Here is a 22151-nt window from a genome sequence, read left to right as displayed (position 1 = left end):
TTCAAGAGGGGAGAAAAGCAAAATCTGTCATTTCACCTCACAGTGTTTGATAAGTGGATAGAAAGTTATCATGGTGACTGGGCCTGGCTGGGGAATGCCAAGAAATGCTTGGAGCCAGGATTCTGGCACAAGCTGATGAGATAGAAGGAGCATGGTTAGTAGCAGCCCCCAGAGCCTCCATCCAGGGGCCTCCAAACACCCCCAGTACCCAGAGTCCAGACCCCCCAGCCAGGGTCCCACCATATATTCCCTGGGACTCAACCCCCAGAATCTCTGGCCAGAGACCCCAGATACCCCTCAGAGCCCCACCAGCCAGAGAACCCCCCCCCCAGATCTTCACTGCCAGGCTAGGAATCCCAAAGGGTTCCCCCCACCAAGAGCCCCCACCAGCCAGGGACCCCAATTGGGAACTCACTGCCTGCCTAGGACCCCCGCCTGCCCTTCAGCAGAAAGGTAAGACATGTCCATGCCCTGTCACTAGCAAATAATGGTCACCATGGAGCCACCCCAAGGTGGCTACAGCTTAGCACTGTGGGAAGCAGCCCCTTCCAGAGACCATTTGTCATGGGGTTTGGGATACTGCTGGACCACGCTGCACTCAGAGTGACCTCCTCACCCAGTGCCAGCTGGAGAAAAGAAAAGGGTCCAGCCAATTCTCCAGTTACCAGCTGGGAACCACCGATCCCCCAAACAGGGGGAGGCCTCTGGCTTTGATGGGTATTAAACATGTGTCTGATCTCTTTCATCAGCAAACATTTTAACAGAGATAAAGGAGGAAGAAATGATTCTCAAAGGAGAGGGGACAGATGATCACTGGGCAATTTAACCCCCTGCGACCTGCAGGATGGAGAACGACTCAGGGCAACAGGTTCCCTCCAAGGAAGGAGAAGTTGCTGGGATTTAGAGACATGGGGAACAGCCCGAACCCGACAGGATTTTTAATTGATATTTGATAATGACGTAGAAAGAGGGAAATCCTGGGCTTTGAGATCAATGTTCAGAAATGAAAGAGAAAGGGTGGAAATCTGAGTGATTTTGGATCCATTTTTGCCAATTATAGAGAAGAAAGTGTAAAATCGGAGGTATTTTATATCAGTTGTTGGTATGAGGTAAAATCTGAGTGTATTTCACATCAATATTCGATAAATGAATAGAGCAGAAATGGGCACCATTTGCAAACATTTTTTATCCATGTTTAAGAATCTGAGGAAAGGTGTAAATCTCAGATTTCCTTTTTATTTTATCATTAGAGAGACAAGGAAAAAATCTCTGGGGATATTCACTTAGAAATAGACAACTAAAGGGAAGTGGAGCAAATGTTTAGGGGATAAACGTGTAACAAGGTAAGCAATTGACAACACGAGAGAAAAACACCAAGATCTGGGGGGATTTTATGTTGCTATTAAATAACTAGAGGGAAAAGGGGCGCTGTTTGACTGGATTTTATGAGACTATCCAATACATAAACACAAAGTGATGGCACCTCCCTCTGCCACCATTCCTCCCATGGGCAGCAGGGAGCCCTTTGAGGAGCTGATTTAAGAGGGGGGGAGCTGGAAGGCTCCGTGGATAAAGGAAGGGGGCAGCAGTGGGGATGAGCAGGTGACTGGGGCTGAGGGAAACGGTCTTGGTAGTTAGGGGCGGGGAGCTGGCAGGTCCCTGGATGAGGAAGGAGGAGGGAAGGGGGCAGCAGTGGGGGATGGGCAGGTGGCTGGTGGCTGTGTTGGTAGTTGGGGGCAGTAACTGGGATCAGGAAACCGGGGTCCGGGCAGCCCCCACGGGGGACACGTGCCCCTCCCGCCCTGGCAGAGAACCGGCATCTCACCCCCCCCCCCCCGCCCGGGGCAGCCACGGGCTGGGGACTGACCCAGGGCAACAATTTCCCACCCGGACAAGGACAAATCGCTGCAGGTAAAACGGGGGGGGGACCCCCCCTGGGAGAGATTTTCAATGGACACTTGAGAAGTGTGGGGAGACCAGGGCACTATGGGGGGAGATCAGAGAGCTGATCATTGGGGGGGGGGATCTCCCTGGATTTTACAGCCCCGTGTGATAACGAGAGAAAGGGGGAAACACTTGACAGACTTTGTACGTGGGAGGACGTGGCACAAACACGGGAGGATTCAGTGAACTGACCCCCCCCCCCCGGTGAATTTCCTGGCTGCACAAAACAGTTCGAATTTCCCTCCCCAATGACCCCCCTCCCCCCCGAGGCGGCTCCGAGGCTTCTCCCAGGCTCCCCGGGGCAGAGTCACGTGCCCGCCCCTCCCCCCCGGGGTCTCTCACTCACCGGCTCACACGGAGGCGGCAGCAGCAGCTTTGTTCTCCCGCCCCCAGCGGGGCTCGCACGGAGCATGCGCAGTTCCAGCTGCTGACCCCTCCCTCGCCCGGGCTGGGAGGGCGGACGCGGCCCTGGGGCAGGCTGGGAGATGTAGTTCCGGACTCTCCCTGGACCGGAAGTGACGTCAGCGCGGGAGGCGGAGCCGGGCGCTGCGGTTCTGCCTGGCTCGTGCGGGGCCGTTGGAGCCTCTCCCGGGCCGGAGAAGGGTTTGTGCCGTTGTGCTCTGGGCATGCGCAGATCGCGGCGGGAGAGACCTTCATTAACCCCCCCGTGCCCGGCCTGGGCCCCGCCCCCGCTGCGGAGCTGCAGCCTCCAGGTGCCGGGGAGGGAGACCGGGCGGGGGGGTCCCGGGGGGGCTGGGAACGGGGCGGGGAGCCGGGGACCCCCGGGGAGCGGGGAGAGAACGGGGGGGGCTGAGACCCCTTCGGATTTACCGCGGCCCCCCCCCGTGGGGACCCCCCGCCCCCTTTCTCCCTAGAGCCACGAGCAGCCCCCAGGGTGACCCCCCCTCCCCCAACCCCTGAGAAGTTCCCTGTCCCCCCCCCCGGCTGTGCCCCATTTTCTCTCCCCTTCGCCAGTGTCCAGCTCTCCCTGGGGCTGGGGGGGCTCTGGGGGTGTCTGGGGCCCCTGGCCAGGGGCTCTGGGGACTGGGGGCCAGGGAAGATCTGGCAGGTCCCTGGCTGGGGCTGTGGGGGTGTCTGGGGCCCCGGCTGTGGGGTCTGGGCACTGGGGGGTGTCTGGGGGCTGCTGCTAACCCTGATCCTGCTCCCGGATCAGTTTGTGCCACAATCCTGGCTCCAAGCGCGGCCAGGCAGCCCCCAGCCAGGCCCACTCACCCTGGTAACTTTCTATCCACTTACCAAACACTGTCAGGTGAAATCACAGATTTTGCTTTTCTCCCCTCTTGAAAACTGCAGGAACTTCTGGTCCCGCAGGGAATATTCATGCTCCCCCCCCCCCCAGTCCTTGCCCTAGATCTGGGGGGGTGAGGGAGGTGGGAAGGGGGCTAGAAATGCCACACGATGGTCTCTTCCACAGCGTTCTGGACTCCTTCTTTCTGAAATCTGGTTTCATTGAAAACATTGTTAATCCAGAGTCACTGCATGGAAAGACAAGGAGTGACTCCAAATAGACAGTAGAGCAAATGAGATCAGCAATTTTCCCTGTGAGGAGGGGCTCTCATTAGCTGCTCTCCCCAGAGAGCTAAAGGAGGGAAGCTGCTCAAACGCTCTGTCCCTCTCTGCTCAGGATATTGGGGTTCAGCTTCCTGGGGCAGTCGCTGCAGCCTCCATTGTGATCTGGGAGACCAGGCTTAGCAGCTGCTGCTCCCCCAGCGGGACTCTGTGCTGGGATGTGACCTTAATTAAAGCTTCTTCCCTGCCCGGCCCAGGGGATGACTTTCTGCAGCTGGTCCTAGCCCCTTGGGGCAGCCCAGGGCCCTGTTAATGCAAATTCTACCACAGACTCCAGGTCACTGAAAGACCTCTGAGAAAGTGCTGGGGACTAGCAAAAAAGTGACTCTACACAAACAGCCTCTCCTCCCATTAGCAATTGCCAGGAGCAAATCCAGCCATGGGAGAGCAAAGCCCCCAGGAATGGGACTGTCCCAGCCAGAGGGGGAGGGAGAGAGGACAGGGGAAGGAGGGACTGAAAGGGGCAGTGGGAGAAATGAGTGTGGGGAGAGATTTCCAGCTCTCTAGTGCACCCAGACACATGTATTGCAGCATCCCTGGGCAGAACCACTTTCCAGTGATCAAGAAAAGGATCAGACAGAGGAAAAGCTGGTTCTTGACTCCATATTCCCCCTGCTGGGGTGTGACTGCCGGGGGGTCAGTGTCCGAGGGAAATCCCCCACAGTGACTCCTTGGGTTCTGCTCTTTTCTAGCCTTGTGTTCAGATACTTTGCTATGAGATGGAGGGACGGAGAAGGGAGGTTAAAAATCTCTCTGTGGGCTTAGCCTGGCAGGAGGGGCCAGCTCCACACTGTAATAAAGAGATTGAGCATTTTCCCAGGATGGCAGAGTCTAGGATGTCTGTCTGCAGGGAAAGGGCCTGGGGGAATCGTCCTGTGAAATTAACTAAAGCCTGTTCTGTAACCCCCACAACTGCCCTTCTCACCTTCCCAGGCTGCAGAATGACATCCATGTTTCACTCCAGCTCATCCCATCCTGCCATGGGACAGGGGAGAGAAATGGCTGCAGAGGAGCCTGTTCAGGTAGGGATTATCGGGGGGTTGCTGGTGGGTTCCTGCAGGAGGGAGAGGGACAGCAAATACAGCGGAGATGGGAAGAGTTGTTTGAGGGGGGAGGGATAGCTCAGTGGTTTGAGCACTGGCCTGCTTAAACCACAGGTTGTAAGTTCAATCCTTGAGGGGGGCCACTTAGGGATCAGGGGCAAAAATTGGTCCTCCTGGTGAAGGCAGGGGGCTGGACTCAATGACCTTTTAAGGTCCCTTCCAGTTCTAGGAGATTGGTACATCTCCAACTATAAAAAAGAAAGAAAAAAATATTTGCACAGTCTGGTTTGGAGCCGGGCAGGAAATGCACAAGGTGGGGAAGGGAGGAGGACAGCTTCTGACATTCCTGCTGGGGGGAGTTTAATAAGTGGCCTAGATTCTAGGAACAGACCCATGAGATTAGGAGGTGGAAATACCCCAATTTGTGAAACAGAAAATAACCCTCCTACATGGGGCTAGGAAAACTGACCAGACTCCCAGTGCTGGAGCCTGTCCTGACTGACCAGCCGCTGTGAAATATGAAGGGGGCACCCATCAGTGAGGTTTAGGGGAGATTCCCCTCCCTTCATATCCAGCTCCTCACAATGAGGAGGGTGTTGGGCTTCCTACCAGGGATCTCTCCCTGGTCCCTGCTAGGGGCTCCATCTCCTTTATCCATCTGTGGCTAGTAGGAGTGTGATGGATCTGCTGGGAGAGAAAAGGGGCTCTCTATTCGTCCCCTTAACCTGGTGTTTCCAGGATGCTCTGAGTGGGGTGGAGGTGGGACTCTGACTGTGATCCACCCAGAGCTTGCATTTGATTGACTCCTCTCCCCCACAAATAGTGGGGCTGTGAGTGAGGCAGCAGGTACTGAGTGTTGGACTCTTGCTCTTTCAGGGGCCAGTGACCTTCAAGGAGGTGGCTGTGTATTTCTCCAGGGAAGAGTGGGCTCTGCTGGACCCTGCTCAGAGAGCCCTCTACAGAGACGTCATGCAGGAGAACTATGAGAATGTGACCTCGCTGGGTAAGGATTCCTGTCCCCTCAGTTCTTGGAAGGGGAAATGAAGAGATACGGTTCATGCCAGTCCCACAATGCCACCTCTGCTCTGCCCTGTTTCTGCATCACCCCAATATGCCAGTGACCCACACACTGCCACAGACCCTCCCCTGCTGCAGAACACAGGAACAGTATTGCACAGTGTCAAATATCTCCTGTTTGCATAAGTAAACTTCTTTGAGATGGGGCGACCACATCTGAACGCAGTGTTATGCTCCTACAAAGCACACGGGATCTTTATAGAGGAAGGTAAATACACAGCATTTATTGAGAATATAACAGTTAGCATATGCTTTTTACACACTCTCTCTGTCTCTCTCTCTCTCTCTCCATAGTTACTGGTCTGTTGTAGCTGAAGTCAATCTAATGGCCAGTTAGATTGAGCACGTGTGGGGCTGGGCTCTTGTCGGTCGCAATCCAATGCTCCGGGAGTGTGGCAAGATGAATCCAAACTCCCATGGCCAAGCACCCTGGTTCTTATAGGGTTTTTTCCTTTGTTGAAGTCTATGGATTTTGCTGTATCAGTTTGTGATCGGTTACTTCTTAACTGGTGTAAACATTCCAGTGCACCTCCGAGAGGGTCAGCCTGTCCTTTGTTCTGATTTAATCAATTGTCCTCAGGGGTGCCAGCCTTGACCTCAGGGTCATCAATCTGCCCTTCGTTATGAATGCGCGTTGATGATTCTTTGATGTCCTTTAAGTCTCTTGACTCCTTCTTCCTTGACTCTGGCTATAACAATGGCCTTTACACCTTCTCTTTTCCTGATGCATACATCCTCATTCACACAGACCCACTGAGAATACAAACAGTAGTGTTTTATATCGAGCAAAAAGGCATTGCAAATGAAACCTTGCCTTCAATGTTTCTCTAATCTACTTAACATAGACACAATAGAGAATCCTGTCTCTTATTTACTAAACCTTAAAACAAGGACATGTAGATTTAACTAGAGTGCCTAATTTGTAATACATAGAGGAAACCATAGTAGACAGTGTAACTTATCCTAAAACAAAAGATGACCATAATCAGTCAGAAGGATTGTTCTGGTCTGTCATTCCTTTCTGCTATTCAAACAGGGTGGCTGACAGGATGAAATCAAATCATACATTAAATTCTCACAGTACATTATAAAATCCAGCTCCTACAGCCGTATTCGAGATGTGGGTGCACCATAGATTTATATACAGGCAATATGATATTTTCTGTCTTTTCTATCCCTTGCTTAATGATTCCCAGCATTCCGTTCGCTTTTTGACTGCCGCTGCACATTGAGTGGATGTTTTCAGAGAACTATCCATGACTCCAAGATCTCTCTCTTGAGTGGAAACAGCTAATTTAGACCTCATCATTTTGTATGTATAGTTGGGATTATGTTTTCCAATGGGCTGCACTATGTGCTATCCTGACATCTAGTACTGCTGAGATCCTGCATTCAGTACTATCCCTGCCCTTCCTGTTCCCTTTCTCCACTGAACCCCACCAGCCCATGGTTACTGTCCCCAGCTTCCCCAGGACTCTCTCATTGTCTCTGGACCTCTCCGTCAGCAAGAAGCAGTGGCAGGGAGACTTGCCCTCTCTCTGGAGTCTTGGATTTCTGGGACATGGATTTACTTTCTCTGTGTTTTGGGAGCCTCTTTGAAATTGAGTGTCTGTGACATTAACTACAGTGCAATCTGGAGTGTTGAACAGCTGTGTCCCCTCAGTTCCCCAGGCTGGGGTGACTTTTACACTGTTTTACTGTGAGAGCAGCCACTCCTGGGCAGTTAACACACAGTCTCCAGCATGTAACTCGCTCCCAGCTACACAGTATTGAGTGCTGCTAGTCAGCGACTCAGGAGTTACAGTGCAGCACAGGAAAACCCCAGAAAAGTCTCTGTTCCCAGACCTCCCCCAGAAATGTGCATCTTTCCCTGTCCAGCACAGTACTGAACAAGGCAAGCTCATATGACGTCTGTCATTTCATCAGTGGAAAATGACATGCACCAGCCTTGTTATCCCATGTAGATGAGTGGACTCACCCCTGCGGCACCCCCTGCTGGTGACTTCTGGGAATTAGCTCCTTCCAGCTCCAGCGCACCCTCTGCAGGCCGGTGATCCGCCTGTCCTCTGACCCCCATGTCCCTCCCTGGACCTGGTGCCCCTTTTACCTGGGGTGCTGCCCTCTGGCAGTAACCCCTCAGTCTTAGGGTCTCCCCTCCCCAGGGAACTCCCACCCACTATTCCCGCCTCGGCTCAGTATAAGGCCAGTCATCGTCTAGCCCCACACCCTGGGGCAGGCTGCAGTATCAGCCACTCATCACTGGCAAGGAGAGTTTGGACCTGCTGCCTTTGCCTGCCGCTGGGCTGCCCTCTGCAACCCCCCAGTACCTATTGCCTTCTGCTAGGCCACAGCCTGCTCCACTCAGGTACCCTGTGTCTAGCTCCCTGCAGTTGGGCCCATCTCCCTCTACAAACAGAGAGATTCTATCTGCCCCTGGCTTCTCTGCCTTTATAGGGCAGCTGAGTCTGTTTGGGGCGTGGCCCCAGCTGCAGCCACTTCCCCCAATCAGCCCAGCCTAAAAGCTGCTTTCTCCAGCCACAGCCCCATCCCAGGGCTGCTTTTAACCCTTCAGGGCAGGAGCGGGGATCCACCCCGCTACATCCCAAATGCAGTTTCCAACACACTTTAATCCAAACACGCTAGTTGGATAAAACAATAAAACAAGATTGTTAATTACCAAAAAAAAAAAAGATTTTAAGTGACTACAGGTAACAAGTCATAAAAGTCAGAATTATTTACAAAAGAAATGCAGATAAACCACAAATAAATTTGTTTAGTCTCTAAGGTGCCACAAGTACTCCTGTTCTTTTTACAAACTAACGTGTAAGTCAGGGGTGGGTAAACTACGGCCCACAGGCCACATCTGGCGCGCGGGCCCAGCCTGCTCGGCCCCTGAGCTCCCGGCCGGGGAGGCTCCCCTCTCCTCTCCCCTGCTGTCCCCTTGCCCCCGCTGTCCGCCTGCAGCCTCAACATGCCGCGCCACTAGCGCTCTGGCCCACCACTCCTGGGCAGTGCTGCAGCGGTGGGGCTGCAAGCTCCTACTGTTCTGAGTGGCATGGTAAGGGGGCTGGTCTGCGCACTCCTGAGGGACCCCGTGTCTAGCTGCAGCAGGCCGCGTGGCTGTGGTAAGGGGGCCAGAGCCAGGGGGTTGGATAAGGGGCAGAGAGCCCTGGGGGGCAGTCAGGGAGCAGGGGATGGTTGGGCGGGCGGTCAGGGGATGGAGAACTGGGGGGTTGGATAGGCGTAGGAGTCCCGGGGTCTGTAAGGGGGCGGGGGTGTGGATATGGGTTCATATCCAGGACCCCACCCCCTACCCAACCCCGCTGCTATCTGTCCCTTGACTGCCCTGACCTCTATCCACCCCGCTGCCCACTGACAGACCCTTGGGACTCCCACACCTATCCAGCCCCCGTCCCCCCAGAACCTCCAGCCCATCCAACTGTCCCCTGACTGCCCCCTGGGACTCCCTGCCCCTTATCCAACGCCCCCACCTCCTTACCATGCCGCTCAGAGCAGCGTGTCTGGCAGCCACTTGGACCACGCAGAGCCAGACACACTGCCCAGCAGGAGCGCACAGCCCCGCCCCGCAGGAGCGCTGCCCGCACGGTGGTGTGGCTGTGGGGGAGGGGCTAGCCTCCCCAGCCGGGAGCTCAGGCACTGGGCAGGATGGTCCTGTCGGCTGGATGTGGCCCGTGGGCCGTAATTTGCCCATCCCTGATCAAGGGCATAAACCTATTGAGTCAGCAAGACATGCAGGGGTATGTCTGTGTGCTGAGACCTCCGAGGCTTTTCCATGCCCTGTGCTGTGAAGCTTGTGTTTGGGACACAGGTAGTACAAGCCACATGGCAAAAGGAATATAAAGGGCAGCTGCATCATCTCCATTTTGTCTTCAATCCCTCTTCCTACCTCTGGAGCAACTTCTCTACAAATTGAAGCCTGAAACAAAGGACTGAAAGACCCATCGAACTTGTGGATGTGTTCCAGACGGACTTTCAAGCCAGCAGCTCAACAATACTGCTAATAACCTGATATATAGATTTTGGAATGCATCTCACTGCTTTTCCATTTAACAACTTTTTTTGTGTCGTGTCCTGTCTTGTCTTTCCATGCTAAAGGATTGGCTGGCAGTGTGGTCTTTTGGGTAAGATCCAAACCTATAGTGATCTTGTAATGTGGCTGACCTTTTGGGGTCAGAAAAACATTTTGTATATGAGCAGAGTTTTTAAATAACTCTCACTGTACTGGACTGCAATAAAGGGGGCCGTGTGATTTCTTTTTTCAGCTTCTCGATAACCCGTGTGTGGGATCAGAAGCACAGTTTGTGACTGGTCGTTAAACTCAACTTCAGTGTTAACCACCAGTTTTGGGAGCATCTGCTCTCCCTTTTTCATCCTGCCCTGACCCTGGCATTTTCAGTGTGGACTGCCCCAGGCACACCCGTCACACTAAGCACTGAAGTTAAATTAATAGAATGTTTTTTATGACAAAGTTATGAAATCAAGTGACCTCCTTTGTTTTCTTTCATCTGAGCAGGGTTTCCAATTTCCCAACCTGATGTGATCTCCCAGCTGGAACAAGGGGAAGAGCCATGGGTCCCAGACCTCCAGGGTTCAGAGGAAAGAGAGATCCTGAGAGCTCCCTGCACAGGTGAGGAAATATTAAACCAACTCAGAATCTGTAAGTGCCTGAAGGAAACATCTGGGATGCCCTACAATGCCCTTGGAAGGTCTCTCAGTTGAGTATTGTCCCTAGCAGGGGTCGTATCCTTAGGGTAAATATAGCTCATGGCTTCCTGTAGACACTAGCAGACACCAGGCAGTAGCTTCCTCCCTTCCCCCTGTGAATTTGGATGGGATGTGAAGCCTGAATTGATCTCCTCCTCTCTCCTGTTTGGGGAAGAACTTGGGGGAGTTCAGTTCCTGGTTTTTATTTGACCTCTCTCCAGTACTTGTATTGGTTTGGCCTTCCCCTTTCCATCCCTGTCTGAGGTTTCTGTCTCTATCACAGCAAGTGACGCAATGGTATGTGAGAAAGAGGAGCAGAATTCTCAGCAGGAAAATGTTGAGCAAGTGGATAAACACAGAGCATTATCACAAAGATCGAAAAGGAATGTGTCCTGGAGTCATGAGCAGGAAAAATCCTATGACATTCAGCACAGACCAGAAGGAGAGCAGGGAAACCAGCCAGGGGAGAAAGTGGGTAAATGTATTTCCTGTCAGGAAACTCAGAAGGACCTCAAGGAAACCACAACACAACAGGGAATCCTCAGCAGAAAGAGAAAAAATACATGCAGTGAGTTTGGGGAAAACGTATGTGATTACTCCATCCTTATAAAGCATCACAGAATCCACACAGGGGAGAGGCCCTATGAATGCAGTGAGTGCGGGAAAACCTTCAGTCGCAGTTCACACCTTATTAGACATCGGAGAATCCACACAGGGGAGAGACCCTATGAATGCAGTGAGTGTGGGAAAAGCTTCACTAGCAGCTCAGACCTTTCTAAACACCAGAGAATCCACACAGGGGAGAGGCCCTTTGAATGCAGTGAGTGTGGGAAAACCTTCAGTCGCAGCTCAAACCTTATTAGACATCACAGAATCCACACCGGAAAGAGGCCCTATGAATGCAGTGAGTGCGGGAAAACCTTCTGTGGGCACTTCGCCCATGTTAGTCATCAGAGAATCTGCAAGGGAGATCAACAACATAAACACCTCTAGGGCTATCAATACTTTTTTTCTTTAATAATTTTCCTGATTCCCACATAGTAACTTTTAAAGCTGATTGAGCTGTTTGCAACATGGTTATCCTTCAGTTTGACCAGATGAGTGGCCCATTTTTGCCTTTTGCAGTTTGCCCTGTTTTGAGGTGGACCCATTTGTCCTTTCTATCAACTCCATTATCCCATGAGTAATTCTAGTGTGCCCTTCCTATCAGGAACCAGGGAGCATCACATTTATACTATTCCTCCTATTTCAAAATTATTGTTAGTCACCAGTGATACAGATTGTATCATTGCCACTTGTTCTCATGTTGCTCTGGGTTGTCCTGAAGAGCAGATATAATGGGAATTTTTCAAATTATATTTAAATGAAGAGGAGCAGGGGCAGGAAAAAAAGTGTAATTTCAGCCTCTGTGACACTGGAAGGAGATGGGGAAACTCAGAGATTCCCTCCTTCCCCATCACTGCAGAACTGTTACCTTTTGTCTGAGCCATGCAGAGGTTATCATCATCACATTCTATCCATCCACTTCTCAAAGTGTCCTGTGAGGAACAGTTCTCAGCTGTCTGTGCTTGAAGATGATGCTTTGACTTCTTTAATCTTATGTCAGAGTCGCTCTGACTGGAGATGAAAGTGTCAAAGACCTGGAAGGGGAATTCAAATGGATCCCAAACGCAGTGTGCTCATTGGGAGTTTAAATCGCAGGTTCCATCTCTTGGTAAAGCCACTTCTGGCAAGGTGAGTGGTTTTGTCCCCCATTAAGGCAATGCTCGGATACTAAAAAATTTGTAAATAACATAACTGGCTATTGAGACAGTGCTGAGTGAAGTATGTTTGAATGGATCAGAGGAGAATGTGATGGGAAAATCTCTTGTCCTGATTCTGAATAATCAGATGTAACCTGCTCTGGAATTTCACTTCACACTTTCATTGCCGTGTATTCTAGCTCTCTGTGATGTGGGTTTCTATCTTTCCTGAAGGCTGTTTGGTCACTCAATTGGATATTAGTTCAGTTTGATAGGATGTAGCTCAGATTTATTGGAGAAATTTAAGACAAATGACTATTTGCTAAAGTCATCATTTCTCACTTCAGCTTTGCTTTTTCCCCATCCCTGCACGATGTCATGGAGAAGGTTGAAGTGCAGTTCTGTCTGCATTAGAGAACTCTTCAATTTCCTGGACAGGCTAACAAAGAAACAGCAGTGATTTAAAATCTCCACTTAGAAATGGTGAATAACAGCGAAACCCCAACTAACTGAAGGAAGTGCATATGATCACAGTGTAGTTCAATTGTTTAAGTCAATATTGTCCCAGATGATCTGGGGAGAGAATTCCATGGTAAGTGATTTTGAACTAGGCACAATGCCCATGTATTTGGTTCCAAAGCCTTTGTAACCCAGGCCCTACAGAAGATCTTTCCTAGCTAATCTTATTGTATTGGAGATGCTGCCCTTCATGATGCAGATATTGAGGAAATAGAAGTGGAGTTTTGTTGAATTTATCCTTTGTAGGTGCTAAAAATGTGTAGTGTAGTGGCTTTCATGGCCTTTGAGAAAGCAAGACAGAGCCTTGGAAGACCCAGCAGGGTTTGTGGCACAGGAATTGTTTTCAGATTCTACTGAGACTTCAACTCAGATTGCAGGATTCAAAGTCGTGAGTGCTGGCCCTTACACCATGGGACCAGCAGAGCACCTGTTGATTACTGTAGACTTCCAGCAGGGAGGACTCTGTGGGCAGGGGCGGCTCTAGGCATTTTGCCGCCCCAAGCACGGCAGGCAGGTTGCCTTCGGCGGCTTGCCTGCGGGAGGTCCGCCGAAGTCGCAGGACCAGCGGACCCTTCGCAGGCATGCCGCTGAAGGCAGCCTGCCTGCCGCCCTCGTGGCGACCGGCAGAGCACCCCCCGCGGCTTGCTGTCCCAAGCACGCACTTGGCGTGCTGGGGCCTGGAGCCGCCCCTGTCTGTGGGGACAATTTTTTCTGGCAGGAAGGATTCAGTGGGAACATGCCTCTCTGGCCAGCCCTGCATTTGTTCAAAAAGTCAGCACACAGCACTTTGCTGCAGGCCAGAGGCCTTTCTTCCTCCAGACTGTGAGGCCAGTGGACAGGTGAGGCAATAGCACCTTGAGTCCCAGGCAGTAAAGGGCCCTTCCTAGGAAAGGCCATGTCCTGAAGAGGAAAAACTAAAGTCAAGGAGAGTCCTTCTAAAACCCTTTGGGGAAGTTACAGGAAGAAAGCATTTCTTTGCCTGACCAGGGACTTGAACCCTGGACCCTCAGATTAAAAGTCTGATGCTCTGTCAACTGAGCTAGCCAGGCTCACATTTGAAAAGTGGCAAATTTCATGCAGAAGAGAAACTAGTCAAGAAAAATGAGGGCAGGAAACTATGGAAAACCTGCTACTCTCGCTCTCTTAGCAGTCCTAGCCCCAGCCTGCTCCTCCATCCGGTGCCCTGAGGCCTTATTGTTTTTTTCATTAAATATCAAATCCAGGAGAAAACACAGTTATACAAAGCAAAACGAAATCACAAACAGAAATGTCATTGGAAATACAGAAATAAAAAAGCAAAATGCAATTCCCATCACTTTATCGTGTCGGGGCCATTCCTGTATCGAGAGCACCCGCCAAGGTCCCTGTGTGCTTACGAGAAACCTGGACGAACTCATACCACAGCCTGAACATGAAACTCAACTGCTCCCAGGTGCCGCAGGAAAACCCTTTCCCTGCTGTGACGTTGCACTCCATAGGATTTTATGAAAATATGCTAATGAGTGTGAATATGAAGTGAGTGGACTATTCTTCATGCAAAAGGTCTCTTGTAAGGTATCATTACAAAGCTTATAATCTACTGTGTGTGTTCATCCTATTTGTATGAACCGATCATTCTTGGATCTGAAACTAGAAATATGAACTATAACTCTGAGGTCCTGTTGTAATGATGCAAAGTGTGGGCCATTAACAGTGGTTTGGACTCTTGATGGCTCCCATTAACCAGGACAATTGACTGGAGATGGCTCTGTCCTGCACCATCTGTGAGTCAGGCCAGGAAGAATGAAGGCTTGGGGGTCTCACGGGACATGTGACCATGTCCCCTGGTACAGGAATCCATCTTAAACCTGGGGCTCTTCCTCAGGAGAGAGAGAAAAAATTCCTGCCTTGTACCAAAGCTGTATAAGAGGGTGGAACTGAACAAACAAGCAGTCACGAGACATCCCCTAGCTATCACCTGAGCTGGAACAAGGGCTATACCAGGTGAAAAGATTGGGCCCAGACAAAAAATAAGTCTAGTCTTTGCCTCTCAGTCTGTGCAGATGGGACCTTTCCCTCCAGTGCTGGAGGATTCTCCCTTCTCATCTACCCTTGTCCCAAGCAGCACAGCTGGTGGGAATCTTAAATGTACAGAGGAGACTTGGGAGCAGAAACCCCCCCAGAACTTCCACGCAATTGGCACTTGCCCCTCACTGAGCAGGACTGAAATTCCTGCAGGGAGACTGCTGGGCCACATCCCCTCTGGTCATGAGCAAAGCAGCAGGGTGAAAAGAACTTGGAAATACTAGGGATTGAACCCAGGACCTCATACATGCAAAGCATGTGCTTTACCACTGAGCTACATCCCCTGGAGGGTCATGTATGCTATAGGTTATACTCAGAGCCCTCCTGTTTCCAGAGCACCTAGTGGCCTAAAGGCAGCATGGGGGACACATTCCCTGCTCTGAGGCCAAACCTGCTGTCCTGCAGGCTGCTGGTTCTTAGGGGTCACTTTGCAGCAGGGCCAGATTCTATGTGTGGGGCAGAGAGAGTGGGTGCCCTGGGCTCAGGTTGCAGAGATACACTCAGCCCTCTCCCCAGCATTGGGTGAGGGTGCTGCACCCCGTGCTGGAAGGAAATGTGTCGGGGGGGGGCACTGTGAGTCACTCAACACCTGACCCTGGTAGCAGAAATGCTGTGGGGAGCTCCAGGTGTTTCTAGGATCTGCTCTTTCCACCTGCCTGTGAAGTCCAGCTTTCCCCAGCACATTCACTGCGGTGCAATTGGGTCACTGTTTCCATGGCTGACAGCAAAGAATCACTCCCAGTTTCCCTTCTAGCTGCAGCAGGATTAGCCTGTGTCAGTGGTTAATGAGGTGGATCTAGTTGTAGATTGTTATTCATTCCCCACCTTGACAATTCACACCGTCCCTTTCCCATGCAGATTCCCAGCACCTCAGTGATCCTGGTAGCAGGGGTTGGGTCCTGAGACTTTCACGGTTCTTTCCCCCTCCACCTGCAGTGATGTCAGCTTTTCCCCCATCCCAGACAATCCATGAAATAACAACAGGGGCATAAAGAAAGAGGGGAGGGAACATCTCACGGCCAGGGCTGGATGTGCCCAGGGCCCCCGGCTTGTCCATTGTTTCCATGGAATTTGGCCCCCTGCTTTGCACAAGGGACAGAGAAAGATCTTGCTGCTCCTGTGTCTGTGCAAGGAAAATTGTGCTTCCCTAGGAAAGAGAGGCGGGAAATGGCCCCATGGAGGGACAATATCCTCAGGATTGAGACCTAAGGACTCAGGCTGAGAACTGATTTAACCCCAATCACCTGGGATTTAACAAATTCTCTTCCACGGAGACACTGGGAACTTGTGACATTGATCCAGACTCTGGGGGTTCGGGCTGCTTTAACTCTTGGCAAAAACATGAACCTGATTCCAAGAAGGGAGAGAGGAGAAGCCTGAAGCTGACTTTAGTCCCAGGCTGGGGTCTCCTGAATGGTGGGAAACATCCTTGGCTGCTCCTCAGGGACAGCAGCTACTGGCGACATACCAGGGCTGGGATGTGAGGGGAATGTTACATGGACTTTATCATACAGGGCCCATCCTGCTTCTCAGAGACCACAGGCAAGAATCTAGAGAAGGACAAGTCATTTCTCAGCTGCATTCTCAGGAGAAGCCAGTAGCCGTCCTTGACCAGAGACCCAGGGGAGAAACCACGGCAGTTCTGCGGAGAGCTCTGGCTGCCAGGGGATCCAGCTAGGAGAGGGAGTGCTGGGGGATCTGGAGGGCGAGTCCAGTAGGGTGGTCTCAGGAGTCAGAGGTGGCTTTGCCAGTGGGGAGGCGCTAGGTCACATGTTGGTGGGGTGGTGAAGCAGGGACTACAGGATGTGAGGCTGATTAAAATGAAACTGCACAAAAAACCCTCCTCCTTTGCTCCAGCTAAAGGCCCTAATTTGGCCTCTCCCCCTTTCATAAAAATCTCCATATCTACCCCGGCTCTCAGAAACCCCCTTTCTCCCATGGGTATTTTCGTGGTTTCTTCTTTTTTTCATGGTCTCATACAAATATTTTTGCCATCAAATTGATCAAGTAAATTTAGAATGAGAAAAACAATCAAACAACACATCTGTCTCTCCTTCACCAGACATGGTGTGTGTCTGAATTTTTCTACAGAACAATCTAGGCAGGCAGAGTCACCCCTACATTGACTTCACATCAGGCCCAGGACTTGCACCCAGCAATTCTTGGGGCCGTGGGACAGAACTGAGCTTCACTGGCAGCGGTGAGGGAGGACGGCTGGGACTGAGCTGTCTGGGGAATATTTTAATCCTTATCTATTTTTCAGAGGATTAAATCAATGCAGCTTCCACTTCTCCGTCTCTGCCAAGGAAATGATGTTTCTGTGCAAAGTACCCAGACCTTTTAACAATAAGAAGTGAAATGAAATGGCCACATGATGGCAACAGAACCTAAGAAACGTGTTAGTCTCTAAGGTGCCACACATACTCCTGTTCTTTTTGAGGATACAGACTAACATGGCTGCTCCTCTGAAACCTAAGAGATGAGAAGCCATGTTCTTGTTCAATGTGCACTGAAGCTGAAAAAGGAGATGTTTCCTCTTTGATTCCTAAGCCCCCAACTCTAATCCACTAAACACCCCTTTCCTCCCACAGCCAGGACTAAAACCCAGGAGTCATAACTAGTGGCCCCCCTTAACCTTCTCTCTGTGAGGAAGAAGAAGCTCTGAGACCCCTGGGCTGTCCCCTTGCCACCCTGCCTGGGCTGCACTTGAAACCCAATGGGGTTTCCTTGGGCAGTTCTGAATCTTGCTCCCAGGAAGGGTGAAATTTTAGGAGCAGGTTCCAAATAGTGCAATTAACCAGCCAGAAGGGGCAGCAGGTATCGGTGTAGGAACCATTGAAATAATCATAGCAAAGTAGTTCAGGGAAACTGTTATTAATGAAGTGTGAGTGAAAGGTGAGAATCTGATGGTGTCAGTGTCATACTAGAGGGCGCTGTGATGGTTTTAAATTTGTCATCCAAACCCAGCCACCACCTAGCACATGTTTTAACCTCTTCCTCTCTTACCGTTGCTCCTTATCAGGGAAGGGGAGAGAGCAAAGGAGCAATAGAAACAGAGACCTAGTGACCGGAGCAAACATTTCTTTGCTCCTTGCTTGGCTCTGTCAGTTATTTGGGTACAAACTCATCCCCCACCCACTGTCTGGGCTGGGCTCAGTGGGCAGGAAGAGCTCAGCTGTCAGTGGCACTTGGGGAGCTCGGGACATTACTGTGAGCTGCTTGAATGTTTATGTGAAAACCACCTAAACACGGACACAAGGTCTAGGCTGCAGTAACTCATCTTGCATCTATGGCTGTTGAAGCTACAAGGCAGAGGACTAAGTACAACATTTAAACTTATGTTTGACCTCAGAGAATAAAACAAATGTGTCTGTGAAAAGAGGGGAGTTGAGTTCAATCCCTTGTCACCATCCATGTGCAAACCAGGAACCTGTTGCTTTGCATTCCCGATGTGTCACCCTCATGGGTTTTAAAAATGGGGGTTAATTAAATTTTACATATACATGTAGACACCACAGCTTGCACACCCATCAACATAGCTTCCACCAGTGACATAGCTACCACTCAGAAAAGACAGCTCAGTGGTTTGAGCATTGGCCTGCTAAACCCAGGGTTCTGAGTTCAATACTTGAGGAGGCCACTTAGGAATCAGGGGCCAAAATTGGTCCTGCTAGTGAAGGCAGGGGGCTGGACTGGATGACTTTTCAAGGTTCCTTCCAATTTTAGGAGATTGGTATATCTCCAATTATTACTATTTATTACTATTACTGTTACTCTCGGGGAGATGGGTTAACTGCACGGACAGGACAGCTCTCTCCCCTCCGCTTAGAGCAGCTTCATTATTTATGAATAGGTGGGAAATAACCTCCTGAATGGACAGGAACCAATGTATCAGATATTGCTGTGTCTGCATTCAATATGGGTAACTGGTCATATTGGGCTGGATTAGTAGGATCGTTGCCAGCAGATGGAGGGAAGTGATTATTCCCCTCTATTCAGCACTGGTGAGGCCACATCTGGAGCCTTGCATCCAGTTTTTGCTTGCTCCTCTCCTCCCCCAAGGCCTCCTCGCGCCTCTCCACTCCCTACCCCAAGGTCTGCCTGCTGCCCCCCCTCTCTGCCCCCTCCCCTGAGACCAGCCCTGCCCACCGCTCACACCTCTCTGCCCCTCTCCTGCCCTGCCCACCGCTCACACCTCTCTGCCCCCTCCCCTGAGAACCGCCCTGTCCACCTCTTTCTTTGGTCATCTGTTATTATTCCTTGAAACATCAAGGATGAAATAAAAAGCTGATTTTTCTCCAGGGTGAGGAAAGAAAGGAGCCACCAACCCCCTGGCAAAGCTCAGTGCCCCAGAGAAAACCTGCCCCCTACTATCACAATCACTGATGTACTGGGGATACGACAGGAAAGGGACTGTCTGAATGATCAAGGCAGGAAATGGACAACAAGCTACAGCAACGTCGTTAGCCACAAACGCACTCTCCTCATGCTCCAGCCAGAAGAGAAAGGAGCAGGAATTCTTGCTATTCAGCCATGGACACACTTACACAAGGGCACAGCAGTGGGTGTGTTGTGGAAGCTGGTCTGAGGAAACAACTGGAATGGATCACTCAGTGAGAACAGAACTAGAGTGCAGTGAAAGCCACATATCAAGCAAGTAGTTGTGGCCGAGTGGTTAAGGCGATGGACTAGAAATCCATTGGGGTCTCCCTGCGCAGGTTCAAATCCTGCCAACTACGCAGGAAGTTGTGGTTCTTTAGTTTCAATGGAGCTGGGTCTTGTCTCACTCTTCAGTTATGTCTACATGAAAGAATAATGTGGCTTAGGTTAAAGTGTTTTAATTGAACAGCTGTTGCATGTCCACCCTATTCCCCTGTGTCACCAGAGCACATCCATGCTAGCATCTCTTGGATGGCCACAGAGAGCAGTGCACTGTGGGTAGCCATCCCACTGTGCAGCTGGCTGCAGGGTGCTTTGGGAAGGGTTTGCAATGCCTCACGGGCTGGTACAGCATCACATGATGCAGGTTTCTATCCCATTGTTCCATGGGCATCCTACTAGATTGCCAGCTGCTTTTCAACTGCATGTGTGTGGTGGGGTAGAGAGCGTGTGTGTGTGTGGGGGGGAGACAGTGTGTGCGTTGCGGAAGAGTGAGTGTGTCGCACACTGTCTCTAAGTTCAGACAGCTGCTGGAAGCGACCAGTCCTGAGGCAGGGGACAGCCCCGACATCAGCCCCCTTCTCTCACTGGCTCAGCTCAGCACAGCACTCTCTGTCACACACACAGTGCTGCCTGCTTAGCTCGGTGTCAGGGGTGCTGGAACAGGGGGTTTAGAGGGCCATGGTCCCACCACTCTTTACTGGCTGTTAGGACAAATGATGGGGGGGAGGGTGCAGTCTTGGGGAAGAGGCGTCTGTGGGTGTGGCCTCGGGGAGAGGTGGTGTGAGTGGGGTCCTTAGGGAAGGGGTGTCATGGGGTGCCACAGTTCGGACAACGGTGCCCCACTGTAAGGAAGCTTCTGCCGCCCCTGCTCTGTGTTGGCAGAGCGGAGAGCAGCACCCACGGCAGTGATTTGCTCCCTGGGGCTCCGGCAGGGGGGCTCGGGAGGTGATTTAAAGTGCCAGGGGCTCCGGCCGCTACAGGGAGCCCTGGGCCCTTTAAATCACCAGCCTGGGGTAGCCGGGCCGGGCTGGCACAGCATACCGTCTCTTGCCGGTACCCCATACCGGAACATACCGGCTTACTTTCACCTCCGGAAGGTCCTCACATGGATCAATAACCGGTTAAAAGACAAGAAACAAAGGGTAGGAATAAATGGTCAGTTTTCAGGATGGAAACAGGTAACTAGTTTCCAGTATTAGTCAACATATTCATAAACAACCTGCTAAACAGTGAGCTGACAAAATTTGCAGATGATCCAAAACTACCGGCTTGCTGCCTAGAACGAACGCTCCTTGAATGGGGTGATCCACAGGGAATCATAGAATCATAGAACTTAAGATCAGAAGGAACCATTATGATCGTCTAGTCTGACCTCCCGCAAGATGCAGGCCACAAAAGCTGACCTACCCACTCCTGAAATAATTCTCTCCCTTGACTCAGCTGTTGAAGCCCCAAATCCTGATTTAAAGACTTCAAGTAGCAGATAATCCTCCAGCAAGCGACCCCTGCCCCATGCTGCGGAGGAAGGCAAAAAACCTCCAGGGTCTCTGCCAATCTACCCTGGAGGAAAATTCCTTCCCGACCCCAAATATGGCGATCAGCTGAACCCCGAGCATGCGGGCAAGACTCTCCAGCCAGACACTCAGGAAAAAGACTTTCAATATCCCAACATTGACCCTCGGTACTAATTACCAGTGGTTGCACGTTATTGACCTATTGACTAAATCACGTTCTCCTATCAAACCATTCCCTCCATAAACTTATCAAGCTTAATCTTAAAGCCAGAGAGGTCCTTCGCCCCCACTGTTTCCCTCGGTAGGCTGTTCCAGAATTTCACTCCCCTGATGGTTAGAAACCTTCGTCTAATTTCAAGACTAAACTTCCCGACTGCGAATTTATATCCATTTGTTCTTGAGGGAGTAGCTCAAACCTCCAAAGTGCCTGGCCAGGGGCAGGACATTGGCCCAGCAAGGGAGGGGTGTGGCAGTGACATCACAAAGGCCTTTTGCAGGACCTCAGACTATTGGTCAAAGCGGGGGGGGGGAGGTGGTGACCTCACAGAGAGATGCTGACATCAGCCAGGCAGGACAGGGCAAGGGGCCAGGGACACCTCAGAGACCCCTGTGGCTTTGCTCCAGCAAGTCTCCTTCTCCAGGTCTCTCTTTGAGGACTGAGAGAGTATTCGGGTTCATGGACATGAGCGCCAGGAGGAACCTCTTTCGAGTTTTCTCCTTCCATTTTAGTGATTTTACTAGAAAACAGCCGTCCCTGTTTAGAAGGTAAGAGCCTCCTCGAGGTTTGAAACCTGTTCAGTCTGATCCATCACGTGACACTTGAATTCTAGGCATGGAAAACACGAGCTTAAGGAGGCAGAATTTTATTCCGCACCTGGGATTTTGTCCCTCAGAATCACTGGGGACTTTAGGGTTTGTCCTTTTTGTTTCACCTTTTCCTCCATCCATCCCTCTCTCCTTTCTCTTTGTCTCTTGCTTCTTTTGTCCTTTCACCAGTTCCCCTCCCAACACCAGGAGAGGGGTGTGTGTGTGTGTGTGTGTGTGTGTGTGTGTGTGTGTGTGTGTGTGTGTGTGTGTGTGTGTGTGTGTGTGTGTGTGTGTGTGTGTGTGTGTGTGTGTGTGTGTGTGTGTGTGTGGCAGGGGAGTTCTCGGCAGCTCCCACTGTGGGAGGTCCACCAAAAATGTGGGGCTGAAATAGTGCTCGGGCAGTGATCCCCACCAGTGACCTGGGCCATCCTTTGGGCTCTCTGGTGAGAACCCTCAGCCTCCCA

The 22151-nt window shown here is 51.2% G+C and overlaps 3 non-coding genes across 3 annotated transcripts; 1 reads left to right on the top strand and 2 right to left on the bottom strand.

Annotated features, from left to right (window-relative positions):
- Positions 1 to 13616: 13616 nt before the first annotated feature.
- TRNAK-UUU lies at positions 13617 to 13689 on the bottom strand. Its single transcript has one exon. It is a non-coding gene; the product is annotated as a tRNA-Lys (tRNA).
- Positions 13690 to 14916: 1227 nt separating this feature from the next.
- On the bottom strand, positions 14917 to 14988 carry TRNAA-UGC. The gene has a single exon. It is a non-coding gene; the product is annotated as a tRNA-Ala (tRNA).
- A 4373-nt stretch (positions 14989 to 19361) lies between these two features.
- On the top strand, positions 19362 to 19443 carry TRNAS-AGA. Its single transcript has one exon. It is a non-coding gene; the product is annotated as a tRNA-Ser (tRNA).
- Positions 19444 to 22151: the final 2708 nt, after the last annotated feature.

The sequence above is a fragment of the Mauremys reevesii genome, linkage group 23, assembly GCF_016161935.1.
Source record: "Mauremys reevesii isolate NIE-2019 linkage group 23, ASM1616193v1, whole genome shotgun sequence".
NCBI lineage: Eukaryota > Metazoa > Chordata > Testudines > Geoemydidae > Mauremys > Mauremys reevesii.
Note: the sequence above shows the minus strand (reverse complement) of the source record. Positions and strands in the feature narration are given on the sequence as shown.